This window comes from Polypterus senegalus, chromosome 12 (genome assembly GCF_016835505.1).
Source record: "Polypterus senegalus isolate Bchr_013 chromosome 12, ASM1683550v1, whole genome shotgun sequence".
In the NCBI taxonomy this organism is placed as follows: Eukaryota; Metazoa; Chordata; class Cladistia; order Polypteriformes; family Polypteridae; genus Polypterus; species Polypterus senegalus.
In genome coordinates, this window is record NC_053165.1 from 158,290,476 (window position 1) to 158,310,963 (window position 20,488).

General features: G+C 44.3%; 2 long non-coding RNA genes across 2 annotated transcripts in view; both read left to right on the forward strand.

The window, feature by feature from the left end:
* The window catches only part of LOC120540018, a 34,833-nt gene extending 24,162 nt beyond the window's left edge, over positions 1-10,671 (forward strand). Inside the window, exons 3-5 of the long non-coding RNA XR_005635740.1 lie at positions 6,468-6,561; positions 8,210-8,270; positions 10,170-10,671. This is a non-coding gene — a long non-coding RNA (uncharacterized LOC120540018). The remainder of the gene's footprint in view (positions 1-6,467; positions 6,562-8,209; positions 8,271-10,169) is intronic.
* Positions 10,672-10,707: 36 nt separating this feature from the next.
* Positions 10,708-18,920, forward strand: LOC120540019. The gene is made up of 2 exons (XR_005635741.1): positions 10,708-11,811; positions 18,218-18,920. It is a non-coding gene; the product is annotated as an uncharacterized LOC120540019 (long non-coding RNA).
* The last annotated feature ends 1,568 nt before the right edge of the window (positions 18,921-20,488 follow it).

Genomic DNA, 20,488 nt, shown 5'->3' on the forward strand with positions numbered 1-20,488 from the left:
TTAGAGAACTTGGCTTTATGGCTCGGTTTGGCTATGCAGGTCAAAAAACTCCAAAAAATCCCCCAAATTGCACAAATCCTTCAGGCTCTTTAAACTTTCCCACCGAACAGAAATGGGAAACAGCAGATCGCATCCTCGGCAGTAAAGAGCTTGACGCCATCCACTAATGACAGGCCTCCTCCCGCCCTGTGCTTACCCCATCATTACGCTGCTGCCGCTTCTTCGGAGGGACAGCGAGCCGTGGGTTTGTCTGAGAAGGACTGTCCCGTATGATAATTAGAGGTGTTTAAACAAAGGGGGAGAGACAAAAAGAGGAATGTTGAAGAGCAACAGGGAGGGTACGGGTGGCACCTCTCATGTGTAGTGACTTGGAACAAACAGTATGAGTCGGCAGGCTTTTTTGCCCGGCCCCTTGGACTTCACTAGATATCAAAGGCCGAGAGGACGGCGAGCGATTGATCACCGCACAAAGACGCCTTTGGAAAAATTTCCCTTAACAAAACAGAAAAGCAAGTTTCTAGTCCTGGCCTTATATGGGGAAAAAAAACAAGCAGAAGAAGAAGCTCAGAGACATGAAGGACTGCAACTCGGCGCGACGCATGAAGGGAATGGCCCTAAAATAACAGCAGTAAAGCATTGGATAACATTAAGAGCCACGGGGGATTATCTCTCGTGTGCCATGTGGGTATTTTTTTTTTTAAAAGTTGTGCAGAGCGCCTACTGGACCTGTTTGGGTCTGGTTGGCTTGGTGGATGTGGTGGTCACAGGGTCAGGCGCTGGACCACCCTGAGTGAATCACATGGTCTGCTGAGGTTCTCAGTGATCATGAACTGGACTGCACGGTGCCCACTTGGCCCTTCACACTTTGCCACCCTACTATGGTACACACCACACCTGCCCCTCACGCCTGCTATACATGAGCTTGTTGCACATGCCCTTCCAAATCCTTGGGTATTAATATGGAGTTGTCCCAACCCGTTTGTGACTAGAACAGCGCCCCCACTGTTCTTTCCATAACATTTTTGAGTGGTCTGTGGGAATTTGTGCCCATTCATCCAAAAAAGCATTTGCGAGGTCAGGTACTGACATTAGATGAGAAGACCTGCCTCGCTATTGGCGGTCCAATTCATCCCAAAGGGGATCAGGGCGGGGCTCCGTCAAGGCCTTTTGGGTGCCACCATGTGTTTATGGAAAACTGGGGTACAGCCATGATGGAACAGAAAAGGGCCCTCAACAAACTGGAAGCCCCCAATTGTTTGAAGTGTCTCTGTTTGCTGCAGCTTTAAGAGCACCCTTCCCTGGAACCAAGGGGCTGAGTCCAAATCCCACCTCCACCAAACTTGACAGTGGGCACTGCACGGTGCAGAAGGTGGCATTCCCCTCACTCCACCCAACCCTGGCACTTTTCCATTAGACTGCCAGGTCGTGTAGGCGTGTGACTCCACTCCTCCAGAGTCCAATGGCGGGCAATGTGTTTTACACCGCTACAGGTGTCACTTGGCATCACACATGGTGGTCTTAGGCTTGGCAATTGAAACCCCATGTCCTGAAGCTCCTGATGCACAGTTTGGGGCTCTGTTTGTGAGTGAGGCCACAGAGCAAGGGGACATTTTCACACACTTCAGCACTATCAGTTTGCATGGTCTGTCACTTTGTGATCAAGCTGCTGTTGCTTCTCGACGCTTCCACTTCCCAATAACAGCACTTAGAGTTGACTGCGACAAATTTTAATTCCCTGTACTAACTTGTGGGAAAGGTGGCGTCCTATGACAGAGTCACATTTAAAGTCACTGAGCTCTTCAATCCGACATAATGTCGGTCAATGGAGACTGTACGGCTGTGTGCTTCATCTAATGAATCTGTCCACAGTGGAACACCTGAACTCGGCCACTTGGTGTGCTGACCACACATTTCGCCGTCTAGTGTAGCACTGCATTGTCTCATTGTGTGTGTGTGTGTGTGTGTGTGTGTGCCTGGACGTGCCTGTTTACATGTTGGTGTGTAGTAGGGGTAGTAGTAGAAGTAAGTGGTGTCGTGTGCAAAAAGCAATACGCCTAAAGGTTTGGGTACCACCAGTACCATTCAGTGTGCATTTCCTGCTTTGACCGGAGTGCTGCCAGGGTAAGCTCTGACCCTTGGTAACTGTCAGCTGGATGCTACGTTACAGTGACTGAAAATAATGATGATAGTAATTACCCTGATTTTAATTTGTATGGTTTTAAATTGTGAAAGTATGTTATTACTAGTTGTGCTACCTGTCTAAGACGGGGTGAAATCTAAATAGACCTCACCATTGATGTCTGCAGTGCACCATGCAATGTATATGTCTGTATTACATGCCAGTTGGAAGGGGATTCATAAAAAGCAATGTTAATGTTTGTGGTGCACCATCTGTTGGAATGAAAATTGTAATGCATTTTATTATGAAAAATATTTGTGATGCACCATCTGTTGGATTGACCAATGCAGTGCATATGTCTGTGTTATATGCCATTTGGAAGGAGATTCATTAAAAGTAGTATTAATGTCTGTGACACACTGTCTGTTGGAATAGCAAGTTCAATGCATATGTCTCTGTTATATGCCAGTTGGTATTGGATTCATAAAAGCAGTGCTGTTTCACTATCTGTTGGAATAACAAATGCAATTCACTTTATTATGAAAAATGCTTGTGATTCACCATGTGTTGGAATGTCAAATGCAATGCATATGTCTCTGTTATATGCCAATTGGAATGAGATTCTTAAAATCAGTGGTAATGTTTGTGAAGCACCATCTGTTGGAATGACAAATGCAATGCAATTCAGTACTACAGAAGTTTGTGATGCGCCATCTGCTGGAATGACAAATGCAATGCACTTTATTCTGAAAAATGCTTGCGCCATCTGTTGGAGTGACAAATGCAATGCATATATCTCTGTTATATGCCAATTGGTATGGGATTCATAAAAGCGGTGTTAATCTTTGTGATGGGCCATCTGTTAGAGTGACACATGCAACACATTTTATTACTACAAATGTTTGTGATGTGCCATTTGTTAGAATGACAAAGACACAGCAACCAAACAGACAAACAGACACTTACCTTTTATGAATATGGATTATTAGTACTGTCATCAACATCTCTGCTACTAGTAGTAATAATTATATTTAAATTTAGGGTAATGCTGGATTGGTACTAAACTTATCACATTGGTATCAATTCCAACTTTCAGAATTCAGTTCCTAGACTGAACTGAAGCAAATAAAGCAGATAACTTCTTGCCCCCTAAGTCTCAGCGTTCCACAATTGTGTACCTCCGTACCTCGCACTCCACAAATCAGTAGAAGGAGCCTTGGGTGGTCCTCCATGGTGTCCCCAGCACATATAAATGTTCAGAGAGCTTGTGGTGGTGGTGCTGGAACACATCCCCTTGGTGTGTCGAGCTCAGTGCCGTACGTCTGTCACCTTTGGTTTAGTTCGATGCCGTTAATAAATGGCTAAGCGTGAGGTGCTTCACACCTAACATTCACTTCAGTAGTGAAATTAAGAAAACGCTAGTTCTGCGCCATTTTCTAACTGTGTCCTTCAGTATACTGCAGAGCCCTAATGTTAGGCGACTGTCATGCAGTTCTTAGTCTCCGAGTTTTGTTACCACCCCAGTGGATGTCTGCACTTTTTCCTTGCAGCTTCTCCACAAGTTCTGCAGTTTCCTTCCACATCCCAAAGCCATTCCCGTGACGTTCACTGGACGCTCAGAACTGTTCAGATTCAAGTGAGTTTGTTCACGAGAGCGCCCCCTGATGGTCTGTCATTGATGTTGCTGATCCCATCTCACTCCCTGTGACTTCTTCAGATTTCATCTTCTCTTTTAAAATCTGTTAACCCAAATAAGGAGAGCAGAAAACGCTACCGGCCATGTGTGTTTGAAACGGGAGCAGATCGAGTATCGCACAGCTGGAATCCAACATGACTTGGCACGTCACTTAGCAGAGGAATAAAAATCGGAATTTCAAAAGCCTGCTTAAGCCTTAAACTCTGCCGGAAAAATGTAACATAAATAATACAAATAATCTTGGCAATTATATGCAGTTCATGCCTGAAGTGAAGCCCACTTCCACTAGCACAAAAAAAAACGCTGTAATTTGGGGGTCTGGTTTTGGAAACGGATTAAAGCACTCGGACGCCTGCTGCTGCACACGTATGGCAACAGAAAAACGAGCGCTGAGCTTTCAGTTCATTTCAGGTCTTTAACATCCCAGCACTCAACAAGCCTGACTGTGAGGTCCGGTGCCACGTCCACTGTGCCACAACCTGGCTGAAGGAAACGCCGAAACTGAACTGCTCCACTTTTACCTTTCATTCCACATTTTAGTGATGGAATTGCCATTTATCAGTAAAGCAGCATAGAGAGAGATATGCAAGGTGCTATATAAGCAGATATGAAGTAAGCTGGAACATTTCTGAAGGCCTGGTGGAATTTGTGGCCAACTTAAAGAAAATGCAGAAGACGTGCTAAGGATGTTTCCTGTTTGGTTTTTTTTGTTGTGGCCACAAGAATTTCATCAGGCATCACTTAGTCAAGTATGAAAGGCTCTATGTGAAATAAAGACATGTATTGGAATGGCAACAGGTGGCACATCACCAACATTAACATTGCTTTTATGAATCCCACACCAAAAGGCCTGTACTGTAACAGAGACATATGCAATGCATTTGTCATTCCAACAGATGGGGCATCACAAACATTTAGCACTACTTTTACAAATCCCAAACCAAAATGCATATAACCAAAACAGATGTATTGCATTTGTAATTCCAGCAGAAGGAGCATTGTAAACATTTATAGTAATGAAATGCATTTCATTAGATGCATCACAAACATTAAAACTGCTTTCATGAATCCCATACCAAATGGCATTTAACAGGGATTTATGCATTGCATTTTTTCATTTGGACAGAGGGCGCATCACAGATATTTATAGTAATGAAATGCTTTGCATTTGTCATTCCTGCAGATGGTGCATCACAAACATTAAAACTGCGTTCATGAATCCCATACCAAATAGCTTATAACAGAGAGATGTACATTGAATTTCCCATTCCAACAGATGGCACATCACAAACATTTGTAGTAATGCATTTTATTGCTGCAACTGTTTGTGATGCGCCATCTGTTGGAATGCTAAATGCCGTGCATTTTATTTCACCAGGCATTCAGTATACATTCCAATAGTGGGTGCACTGCAAACTTTACCTCCAGAACTGGCCATCAGACATTGACATGGACTGTGAAACTGGCACCTCTTCGGTAGATTCCAACCTGCTGTGTTTGAGTGATGTTTGTGTTTGGTGTCGACTTCACTACTGCTGACTATCCTGCACCTCCTTGTTGCCCATTTACGGGTCATCGAGACCTAGCAATGTCATTTCATCACAATTGACTTGTCACAGTCGCTGGCAGCCTGTCACTGCAGATGACATACATGTGGGTGTTTTTCTGTCTCCAGATGCTGCAGGGCATGGTGGGTGGGTAAACCAGTTAAGAAATAATAATAATAATAATAATTCTTTGCGTTTATATAGATGGTGCTGGTCCACAAACCCGGTTGTTGCAAAGATATGAGTGCATATCGTTTTCTCACTCATGATGAAATACCCGCATTCCAGTAATAACGATGACTGCTACAAAGCCATCCACCCAGCGTAAAAAGTGTACAAACCGCATCAGACGATCTTTAAAAATATGCAGAAGGTGACGCAAGTGTTGGCAAAAGTCTCTGGTTACAAGGGGAGGCCATCATGGGTAAATCCAAACGGGCATCAAGTCCTGCATGCTGTGCAAAGCTCGCTCTGGTCAAATCTTACCCAGGCAGAGGGGTCGTGTGGGACAGCAAGGGTGGCCAATATGATTGTGTGGGACCAGGCGTTGCAGAAAAGTCCTATGCCATCTCCTCGAGCTGCTCCTGGGCGCGCTGGTGACCGTTTGAAAGGGTGCCAGGTGGAGGACACATTCTAAATGTGCATCAGTATGGCAGTGGGCACTCGACACACTGTTTGGTTGTTTCCATGTTTTTGTTACACAAATGAACATTTATGGATATTGACAACAATTCAACGGTTTGGGGTCATTTTTCTAGGTGTACACATAACGATAAGGGGGAGGGCTAAAGCTGCCCGTCTGTCAGTGAAGACTTCACATGGCGCTTCTACTTCTTGCACCAGCTGAGTCATTTTGAAAGTAAAAGAAGGCCAACGGACGTGCGGTTCAATTTCAGGAACAGAAAAGCGGACACCTCAGCTTCTAGGAAAAGTGATCTCACCAGATTCATTTTTATTTTTTGGAGATAAACCATAAGAGGAAGGTGAGCTGAAAATAAGAGGGCTGCGCCATCTTAAGTGCAGGGCTATGTTCAGGTGGCAGCTGTGATTTTCATCCTGACTGACTTCTCTCTAACCCGTTAATTTTTTTTGTGGTCAATTTCAGAGTCCCAAGGAGATGGAGACTGTCCTGGCAGCTTGGGGCCTGCAGCAGCAATCACTAACTAGATGGGGAAGCCCACCCGTTACATTTCAGCTAAGTATGATATTCAGTGTGCTGCTGTTTTAGTTTACGGGCACTCTGTGCACAGCAGATGCTCTGTTTTTTGGTTTTTATTTCATAATAAGGACACCTGGAAGTGTTGTGTGGAGGAATTCCACCACTGCATGAGCCCCCATTAATATGAAGGCACCTGATGCTCCAATTCACTTCTTGTCCAGTTTGAGGTCATGTTTGGGACCAGCAATACTCCACCTGCTCGGGTCCCATTCTAGTGGCTCATCTTTTTGACTTTTGTCTTTCATTCAGAGTCACTTGCCTGTCTTTTCCACCATTGTTCATTTTATAGCTGCACACAGCCTGAAGTTTCCTTCTGCATATTTTCTCCAACTTGCTTAATCCAATTCAGGATCGTGGCGGGGCTGGAGTGTGTATATACAGCACTGGGTGCAATGCAGGAAATGGCCTAATTCCACCACAGGGCCTGCTGCTGCACACACCTGCCGTCGCTCTCGGGTTCAAGTCTTCCTTTCCCAAAAGCGATTAGCTCAGAATGTTTTCTGAGACCTTCAAAGACATCTGTTGAAATGACAAATGCAATGCATATGTCTCTGTTATATGCCAATTGGTAGGATTCATAAAAGCAGTGTTAATGTTTTTAATGCACCATCTGTTAGAGTGACAAATGCAACAAATTTCATTACTATAAATGTTTGTGATGTGCCATTTACTAGAATGACCGAGACATAGCATCCATATTCATCCTTTTATGAACATGGATTATTAGTACTGTCATCAACATCTCTACTAGTAGTAGTAATAATCATATTTAAATGTAGGGTAATGCTGAATCGGTACTAAATTTTTGACATTGGCATCGATTTCAGAATTCAGTTTCAAAACTGTACTGAAGCAAATAAAACAGGTAACTCCTCACCCCCTAAGTGTCAGTGTCAAACAATTGTGTACCTCCGTGCTTCACACTCCACAAATCAGTAGAAGGAGCCTTGGGTGGTCCTCCATGGTGTCCCCAGCACATATAAATGTTCAGAGAGCTTGTGGTGTTGGTGCTGGTTGCGTCACCCTTAGTTTATCGAGCTTGGTGCAGTACAAATCCCAATAAACAGCACAGAAGAATAATAAATGGCCACTAAATTCAAGCAGAAGCCAATACTGACATCAACTCCATTCTAAATGCATGATCTCCTACTCCTGAGCCTTCTCCGCCATCTTAAATAGCCAGAGGGAGGGCTCAGGACTGGTGATGTTGTGGTGGCCCCGCCTCTGGGAGGGGGGGGCTCTACTAACAAAGGCACATTAAAAGGGAAACAAATTAATTACAAGAATCACAAACCAGACCAATGGAAATAACATCAAGACATGAAAAATCTTCCTCTTTCGGCTGCTCCCGTTAGGGTTCGCCACAGCGGATCAACTTCTTCCATATCTTTCTGTCCTCTGCATCTTGTTCTGTTACACACATCACCTGATCATTTATATTTAATAAAAGTAGAAAACAAATAACAAATACAATCATAATACAATACAATGAATATAAGAATATTATTATTATGAATGAGCCTTGTGTATTCTTAATAGTATTCAGTCTGGTATATTACAATGTACAGGCAGTTTCTTTCTTTTCTTTTTTCACACAATGCCATTCCCTGGCCTGTTGATGTCTCAAGCTCTGGTCCTCTCCCGGTGACGTGCGGTGACGATCTGCCGGATTTGTCCTGTCAGTTTAAGGTATGAACTGTTTGCTCTTTTTTAGTTTACAGGCCAAAAGGAAGAATTTACAAGTATGGGGCTTTCAAGAGTCACATGTTGCTGTTTATTTTTAATAGTTTTAAATAGTTTTATTTTTAATAGTTTTATAGTTTTAATAGTTTATTGATGACACTGGAGGTCAGCCTGAAGTCCGCTGGACAAAGCAGGGCCTCTGGTGTTTAATGTGGCCACCAAAGCCAAAGTATAAATGAAGATGGAGTCGTTTTTCGAGAATGTCCGCCTTGCTCTCATCTTCTTATCCTGTTTGGGTTCCAACGGCCTCACTGGCACAGCCTGATGCTATTGGCGGTGGGGATTCCAGGCAGTGTGATTTTGGAGTTAAATGGCAGAATCACATTGCCAGGGATTTCCAATCGCTGATGAGCCATTGAGCCACATGTCAAGATTCTTGTGAGGAAAGTTCATTTCACACCAGGGAGAGGAGAGCGTCAGCTAACGCTAAGTTAGTATGGGTCACCTCGGCCCTTTGCACCAGTGGTGCGCCTTTCAAGGTGACACCAGTTGGCTGAGCTCCCTTTCTGTTCCTTGGTGTCTCTCCAGGCTCCACAAATAATGAAAAGATCAAAGCAAATGTCCAAAATTAGGACTTTGCACAACTTAAAATGAATCTTTACAGAAGATGAAGAAATGATGGTTGTCAACATAGGAGTTGTGGAGATGGTGGCGGTTTTGGGTTTTCATCTCCAGCTTCCACCACTTAGCAGTGGAACTTCTTCTGTGCTCTTCCTGGATGTTGGGTGGGTTTGTGGGCTCCACCCGTTGGAGATCTTTCAGTTGGATGGTGGGTTCCAGTGCTTCATCAGAGAGGGAGATGAGCCTAACTGGTGCTGGCATTCTCTTGTAAACTTCCCATCATGCAGTGCAGCGACGATCACATGTCAGACTCACGTTTCGAGAATTTGCACACTTCAGTGTCGATCGTGAATAGGGGTTGAGATTTTCATAAGTTGGCAAAAGGAGAAACTTCTTATGATTAGCAGTTCATTCAGCTGCAGTGCCTCAGTTGTCTTTTTATCGTCCCCGTTTTTCAAACTGCAGTCATCAATAAAAGTTGTTGTCACCGTCTGTCACCTTGGATCAACGCAAGTGCAGAGGTTTAAACTGTGACTCCACGCTGCCTGGCAGCTCAAGAGGCCTTGGATGAGGAGTTGAGGACATCCAGCGACTGAGGGACACTCATCTGTAAGCCTCCCTGCGGGTGAATATTCCAGAAGGACCACCGAGCCGGCCGCCCTTGCTGTTCCAGAGCTACAGGGCTTAGTTCACTGGTGAACAGAGCGATACATCTCCCCATGTTCACAGTGGCTAAGTTCCGCTGCTCTGCGATACGACTGTCGACGTTCTCTGCTGTGCTCACGTGAAGACCACCAGCTGTCATCTGATCTCCTTGGAGACGTCGGGTTTTATGACATATTCAGTTATTATTTATGGTCGTTTTACACTCCTGCCTTACCACTGCTGAAGTCAGGCTCACTACTTGAGATTTCTTCTTTGTGTTCATTTTGTGGTCCTTTAGTTATTAACATTTCTGTTTCTGTTGGTTTTTATGTTTAGACAATAGCTGGCTAGGTAATTCTCTATTCGGTTTGGTTTCAATGTGTGGATGCTTGTGCTACCTTGTGTTTTGTGGGCGGCTTCCTTCTAGAGGTGGAGCCACCTTTCCATCCCCTCTAGATGACTCCGCCCAGCCCTTACAAAGGCTCATGGGACATGCGGTTCCTCGCCATTTCTTGAATGTGTCTGGTTGCTGGTGTAGCAAGTTCTCCTTTTGTACAGAGAGAGCATTTGACTCCTTCATTCATTAACTGCATTTTGATCTGAATGACACGGACTCTTCTTTGTCTTTTTCCACCATAGGAGAACCAAATGATTTCTTCGGTGAAGTTCCTTGACGCCGATTTGCCTGATCTTCACTTTCTGCACCCTTCCCTGTGTTGTCGATTTCATTTTAGATGGACACATTGGCTATTTTCACTCCTCAATCTACACTCGATGACCCATCATGCCACAGTGAGAATGTGCTGCAAATGTATGAAAAATCATAAAACTGAAGTCTTTCCTTCCTTAGGAGTATTCAGACCCTTTGCTGTGCCACTCCAGACACTGCTCAGGTCCTCCCTGTTTGCTTTAATTCCCCTCGTGTTGTGTCCAGAACTTGATTGGAGTCCATCTGTGGCAAACTGAATCGTTTAGTAAACCGTACGTGGACTGGCGTGGGGAATTGTACACAATTGATATGGCACGTCAGAACAAACACCAATCCATGATATTTAAGGAACTCTGTGGACACCTTTGGTACTGTGTCTCTTCAGAGAATCCTTGAGTATCACTGGTCTGACTTTGTGTTGCTCATAGGGGTCCTGAATGAAGCACATGACCAGCATTGTGAGGGAGTGTCACAATAGCCATGTGGCACGATTATCCAAGGGTGATCCAGCTCATTGTTGAGGACCAGGCCAAGGGGCCACCCCCTTAACACCTGGGTGCAGCAGATAGATGGGTGGGACTGGACTGCGTGTCTACCTAGGGGGATTTCCAACCAGGAACCCGATTTGTTTTGTTGTGTGGTGGGCACAGTAACGCGCTATATCAGTGCAACCTGACCTGACTTGGCCTCTGCGGACCTTCATGGTCAAAATTATGGTGAGACTCCCATTTCGGGACAAGGGCTCAAAACCATCTTGTGTTCCCAAGAGCCCAATGAAGACCACCTGCCTGACATGAACCCTAAGGTGAAGTGTGGTGGTGGCAGCATCAAGCTATGGGGATGCAGTGACAGGGAGACTGGTCAGAATTTCAGGGTGAGGGTGAAGACAGCCAAATTCAGGGCAGTCCTTGAGGAAGACCTGCTGCAGAGAGCACTCCACCTCAGACTAGGGTGACAGTTCATCTATTAACATGACAATGACCCAAAACATACAGCCAGGACAACATTGGAGTGACTTCAGGACAGGTCTCTCACTGTCCTTGAGTGGCCCAGACTTTGAAGAGGTATGGGGGGGACCACAAAATGGCAGCTTACAGATGCTTACCTTACAATCTGGTCAAATGGAGCTTGAGAGGGTCTGCCTGGGAGAATGAATGGCATAAAATGCCCAGTTCAGGTGTGCAAAGCTTGCAGAGACATACCCAGCAGATCTGAACCTGACTTTTTTGCAAATTGCTGAATACTTCTAGGAAGGAGTTATTTCAGTTTCTGATTTCTCCTAAATTTCCAAACTTTGCTGTAAACGGCTTCTCTCTTTGTCACTGTGGGTTACTGAGTATCGACCGATGAGCAGAAGTAGCAAATTTCTCCATTTTAATTGAAATCTGCAACACAATAAAATGCGCTGACTTTGAATGGGGTCTCGGTACTTTCTGAGTCCACTGTAAAAAGTGGCAGCTTGTTATCCTGCCAGTAAAGAAGAACGGATGATGATGACTTGGATGTGCCACCATAAGAGTCCAACACGTGGTGACCGAGGCTTTGACCGCCTTTGGAAAAGTAGCATGTCGGGTAAGCTGATTTGTGTTTTCTATTAACTCATATGAAGTTTTAGTCCATTCTTCTTCATTATGGTGCTAGACATACAAGCAAGAATTTGATGGCACCAAGTATGACGTGTCCTTCCTGGGCACCTTCACCCCCTTCCTGGGCACCTTCACCCTGACTTTATCTCCCTGACTGTTCTTTTGATTGTGCTTTTGAACTTTAACACACAATTTCCCCTTGGGATCAATAAAGTATCTATCTATCTATCTATCTATCTATCTATCTATCTATCTATCTATCTATCTATCTATCTATCTATCTATCTATCTATCTATCTATCTATCTATCTATCTATCTATCTATCTTTGTTTGACTTTGCCAATCCTCATCATTCACATTGTGGCTTACAGGGTGGTGCGGCCCACTGCAGTCCCACAGCTTGTTTTCTTTCTATGGAGAAGCTGATGGCAAGGGGCAGAGCTGCCTGTGCTTCCCCTCGGCTGGGCGGCACATGCATGTAAAGAGTCTGGCGTGCTCCTTTTTATCTCTTCTTAGCCAATTCAGAGCTGAGAGGTGTCAACATGTGCAGCCAAAAGGAAGCCAGGACAACCCATGATGTGTCAAAACTCTGCTTTACAGTCCCAGAACCCCCAGCCTCAGGGCCTCTCTGGTCTGGTCTCCCGTGCCTACTGAGCTGATAATCAGTTTTTATAGTCTAACTGGCTCAGTTCAGCAGGAACAGGAGTCCAGGCTCACCTGCTTCAATGCTGCAGAAAAGGAAGCCCCTTCTCTAAAATCGGAGATATGCTGATGTTATTGTTGAAGCAAAAACAGCTTTGAACCTGCCCTGCAAAAGTGGGCGTGGCTTTATGACCTTTGAAATTGTTACAGATCAGCAGAGAGGAGGAATACGGGTAGGGTGTCAATAAGAAAATGGGGGTGGCTTTATAAACTTTTGGACATGTCAGACACTGAATTGGGAAGGACTTCACTAGAGAGTGAAAAAGTGGGTGTGGTTTATAAACTTAACAGGTTCCTATGTTGTACACTAAAGTGGGAGGAGCATCAGTAGAGAATTGGCAAAATGGGTGTGGTTTATAAACTCCATAACTCTAAAGTGGGAGGAGCCTGAGTAGAGAATTTTTACAAAGTGGTTGTGGCATTACAGCCTTTGAAATTGTCACAAATTGACATAGAGGAGGAGTGGAGTACTGGTAGTGTTGTTCTTAAGAAATTGAGTGTGGCTTTATAAACAAAACAATTACATCAGACCCTTAAGTGGAAGGAGCTTCCATAGAGAGTGTGCGGGGCTTTATAACAAGTATATATTCATACACTAAAGTGGGAGGAGCTTCAGTAGAGAATTGGCAAAAAAGTGAGCGTAGCTTTATAAACTTCAAAACAGTTACACACATCAGATGTTATAGAGAATCTGCAAGAAAGTGGCCGTGGCATATAAACTTCATAACAGGTGCACATGTTGTACACCAAAGTGAGAAGAGCCTGAGTAGAGAATTAGAAAAAAGTGGGCGTGGCATTACAGGCTTTGAAATTGTCACAATTTGACAGAGTGGAGGAGTACTGGTAGGGTGTTACTAAGAAAACGAGTGGCTTTATAAACTTCAAAACAGTTACATCAGACACTTCAGTAGGAGGAGCTTCAGTAGAGTATCTGCAAGAAAGTAGGTGTGGCTTTATAAGTTTCATAGCACTTTCACACATTGGACACTGGAGTGGGAGGAGCTTCCATAGAGAGTCTGCAAGAGAGTGGGCGTGGCTTTAAAGACTTCATAACAGTTGCACACATTAAATACTGAAGTGGGAGGAGCCTCCGTAGAGTATTTGCAATAAAGTGGGCGTGGCTTTATACATTTCATAACATGATGCATTGACTTGAACCTTTTTAACTTAACTTAACTTAACTTTTAATTTGGTGGGCTGAGTTGCCCACTTCTTCCCTTACCTGTGGGCACTGGGTTGCCCCTGCAGCACATCTGACAGGCTCCACACACTTATTTCCTGTACTTTCAGCCAACGACATTGCACTTCTGCTTTATGGGTAAAAAAAAACTGATGGCACTGACAAGAATGCCTCTGAAAGGCAGCCAACTGTCCATGTTCTAATCCTGCTTATCCAGTCAAGAGTTGCAGTGTGGTGGGAGCCTATTGAGTGTAGGGCAGGAACACTACCTGGACAGGGTGCCAGTCCATCACAGGTTGAACACACACATACACACACACACGCATGCATATGGGGGTCAAGGTAGCTTTGCCATATCACTTAAACTGCATGTCTGTGGACTGTGAGTTGTAACCCACCCAGACATGGGCAGAACATGCAGGATCCACAGAGGGAGAACTTTGGCTACGAATCCTGGTCTCCTTGTTGCGAGGCAGCAGCACAAGCACCCTGCCACTGTACTGTCACTTCCAGACATTCTTAGGTTTTACTTCCCACTCAAGCTGTAACCACCCATTCATGGAAATGTCCTGTAATGTCCGCAAATGACCGCAACAGTGGTGACTAAGAGGAAGGGTGACTAATCACCATGGCAACCAACATACAGTTTACTCTGATGGATTGGTCATCACAAAGCTCATTTTCCATTTACTGCATCTTTTGTTTTTTTCTAAATCCCTGGGTAAAACTAAATATATATATATAATTTGTAGAAACTTTCACATTGAAAATTCTATTTATATAGCACCTTTCCCAAGCTTAAAACATTTTGGTGGGATCTCAAGATCTGGCATCCTTATGGTTGTCTGCGTGGTGTATGCATGTTCTCCCCATGTCTGCATGACTTTTACTTTTGCTCCTCCAAAGCTGTTAAACTACTTGACGGTTTGGCCCTGCAGTGTCCTTGCACCCTGCCTTGAACCCTGTGCTGGCAGTATAGCTTCTGGGCTTCCGTGACCCTGAATTGTGTTAAGTGGCTTTGAGAATGATACGTGATCTTTAGGAACATCTATTCAAGCATTCCTGAGGAACTTATTCCATATGGTGGTCAAGGGGGTGGAAGCCAATCAAAGCAGCAATGGGCACAAGGCAGGAAATGGGCCTGAACAGGCAGCAGGCCATCACAGGGCACATTGGCTCACACAGAGCCAGCTGGCCCATTTACATAACACTAGGACACATGCGGACCTGTCTTCAAATAAAGGAGGTTCATATGGAGCAAGCAGAACGTTTCCATTTTGGCAAGACAGTCTTCTGTTTTCACCAAAATCCAACTTCACATTAAGCACATCAGTGATTAGACGAGATTATACTGAGTGGTGAGACGTACCAAAGCATTTCTTTCTCATTCTCATTCTTGCATTCTGTGTTTGAGATTAAGGATCTTCAGTGATGTGCTTGACACTCAGCAGATGCCGCTGCTCTTCTTTATCATTTTACCTATTACAGAGTTCTTTGTCACAGTTTATGATCAATAAACACAGCACAACAATACGTGATTATGGTTAATTTGGAAAATGTATGTAGCGAGTCCTGGGGGAAATTGAAATAGATGGGCTTTTGAGGATCGAGCTTTTATTACAATAACCTTTTCTGCCCATTGGTAAGATGCTCATTAGATGGCACCACTTCTCTTGCTGCAATGTCACCTTGTCAATCACTTGACTTTTGGGAGGTCGTCACAAGCTGAATTTTTTTGACTTTCCAGGATGTATCTGATTCATATGATGAGCTATTGATTAAGAAAAACATTTAGGTTCCAGACCCAGTTGTTCGTGTGTATACCAGCCTTAACATTTTAACATTTAGCAACCTGAACATTTACTATATGTAGATCTATGTTTTCAGTGCAACATCTAATGGAATGCATTTTGTAGTGCATGTAGGAGTAAAAAGCATTTCATTTGTCATTCCAATAGATGCCGTGTCACAAATATTTGTAGAATAAAATGCATTACAAATATTTGTGATGTGCCATTTCTTGCAAAGATGATTGCAGTGCACATCTGTGTTATCTGATATTTGGTATGGGATTTGTAAAAGCAGAGTTTGTGTTGTTTGTGATGCACCATCTGTTGGAATGACAAATGCAATGCATATGTCTCTGTTATGCCATTTGGTATGGGATTTGTAAAAGCAGTGTTAATGCTTGTGCTTTGCCATCTGTTGTATGTCACTGTTCTATATGATTTGGTATGGGATTCGTAGAAGCAGAGTTAGTGCGTGTGATGCGGCATCTGTTGGAATGACAAATGCAATGCTCATGTCTCTGGTATATGTCATTTGATATGGGATTCATAAAAGCAGAGTTAATGTTTGTAATGCTCCATCTGTTGGAAAGACAAATGCAATGCATATGTCTCTGTTATGCCATTTGGTATGGGATTTGTAAAAAGCAGTGTTAATGCGTGTGATGCGGCATCTGTTGGAATGACAAATGCAGTGTATTTTATTACTAATCATTTTTGTGATGTACCATCAGTTGGAATGAAAGAGACAATAGCAAGTAGTAGGACACACAGACAGACACACAGACACTTGTCCTTTTATTAAGATAGACAGCATTTTTAAACCTACACCATCTAGATTGGACTCTGGGGAACCAGAGTCTATCGTTGCAGCATTTGGTGTGAGGCCAGACCCAGCCCTGGACAGGTGCCAGTCCACCACTGACAGTCTATGAGATGGAAACTAGAGTTGCCATTAGAAACCCCTCACAGGCACAGGGAGAATGTGCAAAATCTCCCAAGATAACGACTGGGACCAGGATCTGATCCCTGGACTTTGGACCTGTAAGGCAGTAGCGTCACTCTGCCACCCCAAAAATATTGAAATGAACCCTCAGAACCCGCCCGTCAGCACGTGGCCAACATGATTCACATTACCGCAGCATGCGTCTGCTCCGCTCTTCAACTTATCCGGCTGTGACACCACTTCCTCCTCACGGCTCTTTCATTCAAAGCGGCTTCCTCCTTTGGATTGGCTGTGCCACTGCATGTACTTGAATATCCTTTAAAACCCAACCCCCCCTCCACCCCCCTTAATGGGAAGATAAAAATTAGCACTCCCACAATTAGCGGGCTGCTGTTACCATAGCAGCACAAACATGAAAACACAGACAGTAAAGGAAGCCGACCTACGCAAGCCGCTGGAGATGACATACAATGAAAGTCATTTGCGTCCAGAATGCAGAAATGCAGCTGCCACATTCGGTGTGCCCGCAGACACACACCCCACCCCCTTTATCTAGTCCTTGTCATCATTTAAAGGTGATGAGCTCCTCCCCTGTCAGGTAACTGCAGTCACATATACGCCACGTGTGCAAAGACATGAGTAACGTTGAAAAGCCCGCCTGATCCAAATGAAGGCAGGTGCCAGTCACACACACGGGGAGCAACTCAGAACTGTCGATTAAGCAAAGCTGAGTGGTTGTGTTTGGATTTAACGCCATGATCACCCTATTAGGACATTAAAACAAGGGTTACCCCTCTGTGTAGAGAAGATAGGACATTCACGTTCCTCGTAAGAGATCTGCACTTGGCAATGAGAACAATGGCACCAGTCAGCAAAGTTGCCATTGCCCACCACAAAAAGTTGCATAATGTGACGTTGATGGGATGAAATCTAAATAATCGACGTCGGCCTCAGTGCTAATGTTTGCAGTGCACCATCTGTTGGAATATACTTTAAAGTGCAGGAAGTAATAAAATGCATTGCAGTTGTCATTCCAACAGATGGCACATCACAGACCTTTCTAGTAATAAAATGCATTACAGATGCTTGTGATGCGTCATCTGTTGGAATGACAAATGCAATGCGTAGGTCTCTGTTATGTTCCACTTTGTATGGTATCTGTAAAAGCAGGGTTTGTGAGGCGCCATCTGTTAGAATGTCACGTGCAATGCATATGTGTCTCTTTTATGCCATTTGGTGAGGGATTCAAAAAAATTGTTAATGTTTGTGATGTGCCATACATTGGAATGACATACACAGTGTGTATGACTGTGTCAAGTACCATTTGGTATGAAATCTGTTAAAGAAGTGTTAATGAAGGTGATGTGTCATCTGATAGAATGACGAATGCAATGCATATGTCTCTACAAATCCTATACCAAATAGCAGAGAGCAAAGACCATGTTTGTGATGCTCCATACATTGGAATAACAAATGAAATACATATATCTCTATTGTATGCCATTGGGTATGAGATTCGTAAAATTGTTAATAATGGTGATGCACCGTCTGTTGGAGTGACAAATGCAATGCATATGTCTCTCTTATATGCAATGTGGTATGAGATTTGGAAAGTGAGCACAGGAGGTGTTAACCTCTGACCCCCAAATGAGTGGCATAAACGGCAGGCAGGCAGCGCAAGAGGCAGACAAGAGTAGCTGGATAATCAGGGTGGCCGAGGAAGGAGACCGCTGTTTTGGGGTAACAATTCTTCCTTTTTGTGTTTTGCACTTGCAGACTCCCATGTGAAACGATTTTTAGGGGTGACATTGCAAAACAACCCTCCGAAGTTTCACTCGTCTCTGCCACTAATTAAGATGGCAGCTGGAATCGAGACACAAAGTCCAAAAAACGTCATCAAAGTTCACAGCTCTGGCTGACCAGCATTGGTCCAAAATCACGCGAGAGTCGAGTTGCAATCCAACATTAGGGTAACATGAGCTGTGTCTCGCCATCTTAATTAGACGTTCGTGACGTCACACGTGCCACAACAAGCCATACACCGCTAAAGAATCCAAAATGGCAGAAGACGTGAACCATAAACCTGAAGCTCCTTTAATACTCAAAGAAAACGATGAAACAGGCATGTGAGTTTGTGACAGCAGTGCTGCGCCGTGGGCTGAGACAAAGGGGCCGGACTGAAGGACCGTCTCTTGCTGAAGGGTGGACGTGACTCTTGGGGGGCTCACTTTGGTGCTCTTTCACTGATTGTTGTTCTCCAGGAAGTCAGAAGACGGTGTGGTGGGACGCCAGCCGTGCTCTCTCTGCTGCAGCTTTGTGCTGCTAAACCACAGAGGCACTGGTTTCCTTCCATGGCATGGCTACGCCACAAGCCTATTTCATCGGAAAGACAGAGCGGAGTGAAAACACGAGGGTCCAGCAGGCCGATGGGAGGGCTTTCTTAGGCTTTCACTGTAATAAACATTTACTGGTTAATCAATGAAAAGTGGGCTTTTGTCTTTTCTTATTGTAATGGAAAGTGAAAGAATGAAGACCTCGTCACTTTAACGGGGGGCCGTCCCGTCCATCAGCAGTGATGTCACCTTGGAGGAGACAACGCCCAACAGAAAGCCAAGGAATTCAGATACACAGTAGAAGGAGGACCCCTAGTGGTCCCAAATATGAAAGAGTTGGGTGAACAACATCTAAGCTCCTGATCTGTGGAAATAAAGATTCAAATTTATGAAACCATCGCAGTTCACAGTGCCTTAAACAATGGACTGTAGGTCTGGGAGCTGACGTCTGCTTCAAGTCCTGCTTCACCACAGGTGGTACAGTGCGGCCGCTTGAAAAGCGCAAATAGGACCACCAGCAAAAAATGAGAGTGTCGTTTGTGAGACACACTTAAAAAACAGTAAAGCGCAACTCCACTCATTCATTCATTCATTACCTGAATCCATTTGGTTTGCTAGGTGACAGCACACCAAGGGTACAGTCCTGCGCAAAGTGACAGCTTAACCCAAGCAGGAGGGGCAAAGTAGAACACCTGAAGACGACCCCCAGGAAAACGTGGGGGGATTTGAACCCAGGATGCTGGAGCTGCAAGCAAACAAAGCTGTAGGCCTTTTAATAGTAAAGATGCTGATAGATAGAAAGGCACTATATAATAAATAGATATTAAAGTCACTATATAATAGATAGAAAGGCACTATATGATAGAAAGATATGAAATGCACCAAATAATAGATAGATAATGTGAAAGGCACTGTAAAACTGTTAGATAGATATAAAAGGCACTATATAACTAATAGATAGTGTACATATGAAAGGCACTATATAACACATAGATGTGAAAGACGCCATATAATAGAAGGATACGAAAGGCACTATATAATAGATATAGAGATAGATATGAAAGGCACTATATAATAGATATAGAGATATGAAAGGCACTATATAATAGGTAGATGTGAAAGACCATGACAGATATGCCGTCCTTAAGCCGCACAAACTGGTCTACCAGTTAGGGGTCCTTCATCCAGGACACTGTGGCAGCCTGAACCCTCACTGACTGGAGCTGCCCCAGTGAAGACCCCCGCAGCAGTGGTCCATTAGTGTAAGGTGTGAATGTCAGATGCGCGGTCCTCTATGTCATGTAACGTGTAGGTTGGGATTGTCTCTTTAAACGGGTTTGCCCCTCAACATGGAGGAGTGACGGGGGTTCCTGGGTAGACAGGAAGTGTTTCCTTATTGGCTGCGGTTAAAGGCGACCTGGGAACAAACCAGGAAGAGGGAAATACAAAGGTGAAGGAGTGCAGTTTCATCTCCACGCACACTGCAGTGGTCATTACGGATGGGAGTGGAAGCGTCGCGGTCTGAGGTGCTCGTGGGCCTGGACTGGTAGGTCGTGTCCGATGTCTTTTTTGGGCTGTGCACCCTGAGCCTATTGGCGGACTGCACTTTCTTTCCGTTGCTCGCAGCTCGTGTTTTGTGTCTTAATGTGGCTGCTTTATGTGTCTCGTTTATGGGATGTTTGTAGCGTTCTGTGGGTTGACAATAATGAAGTGG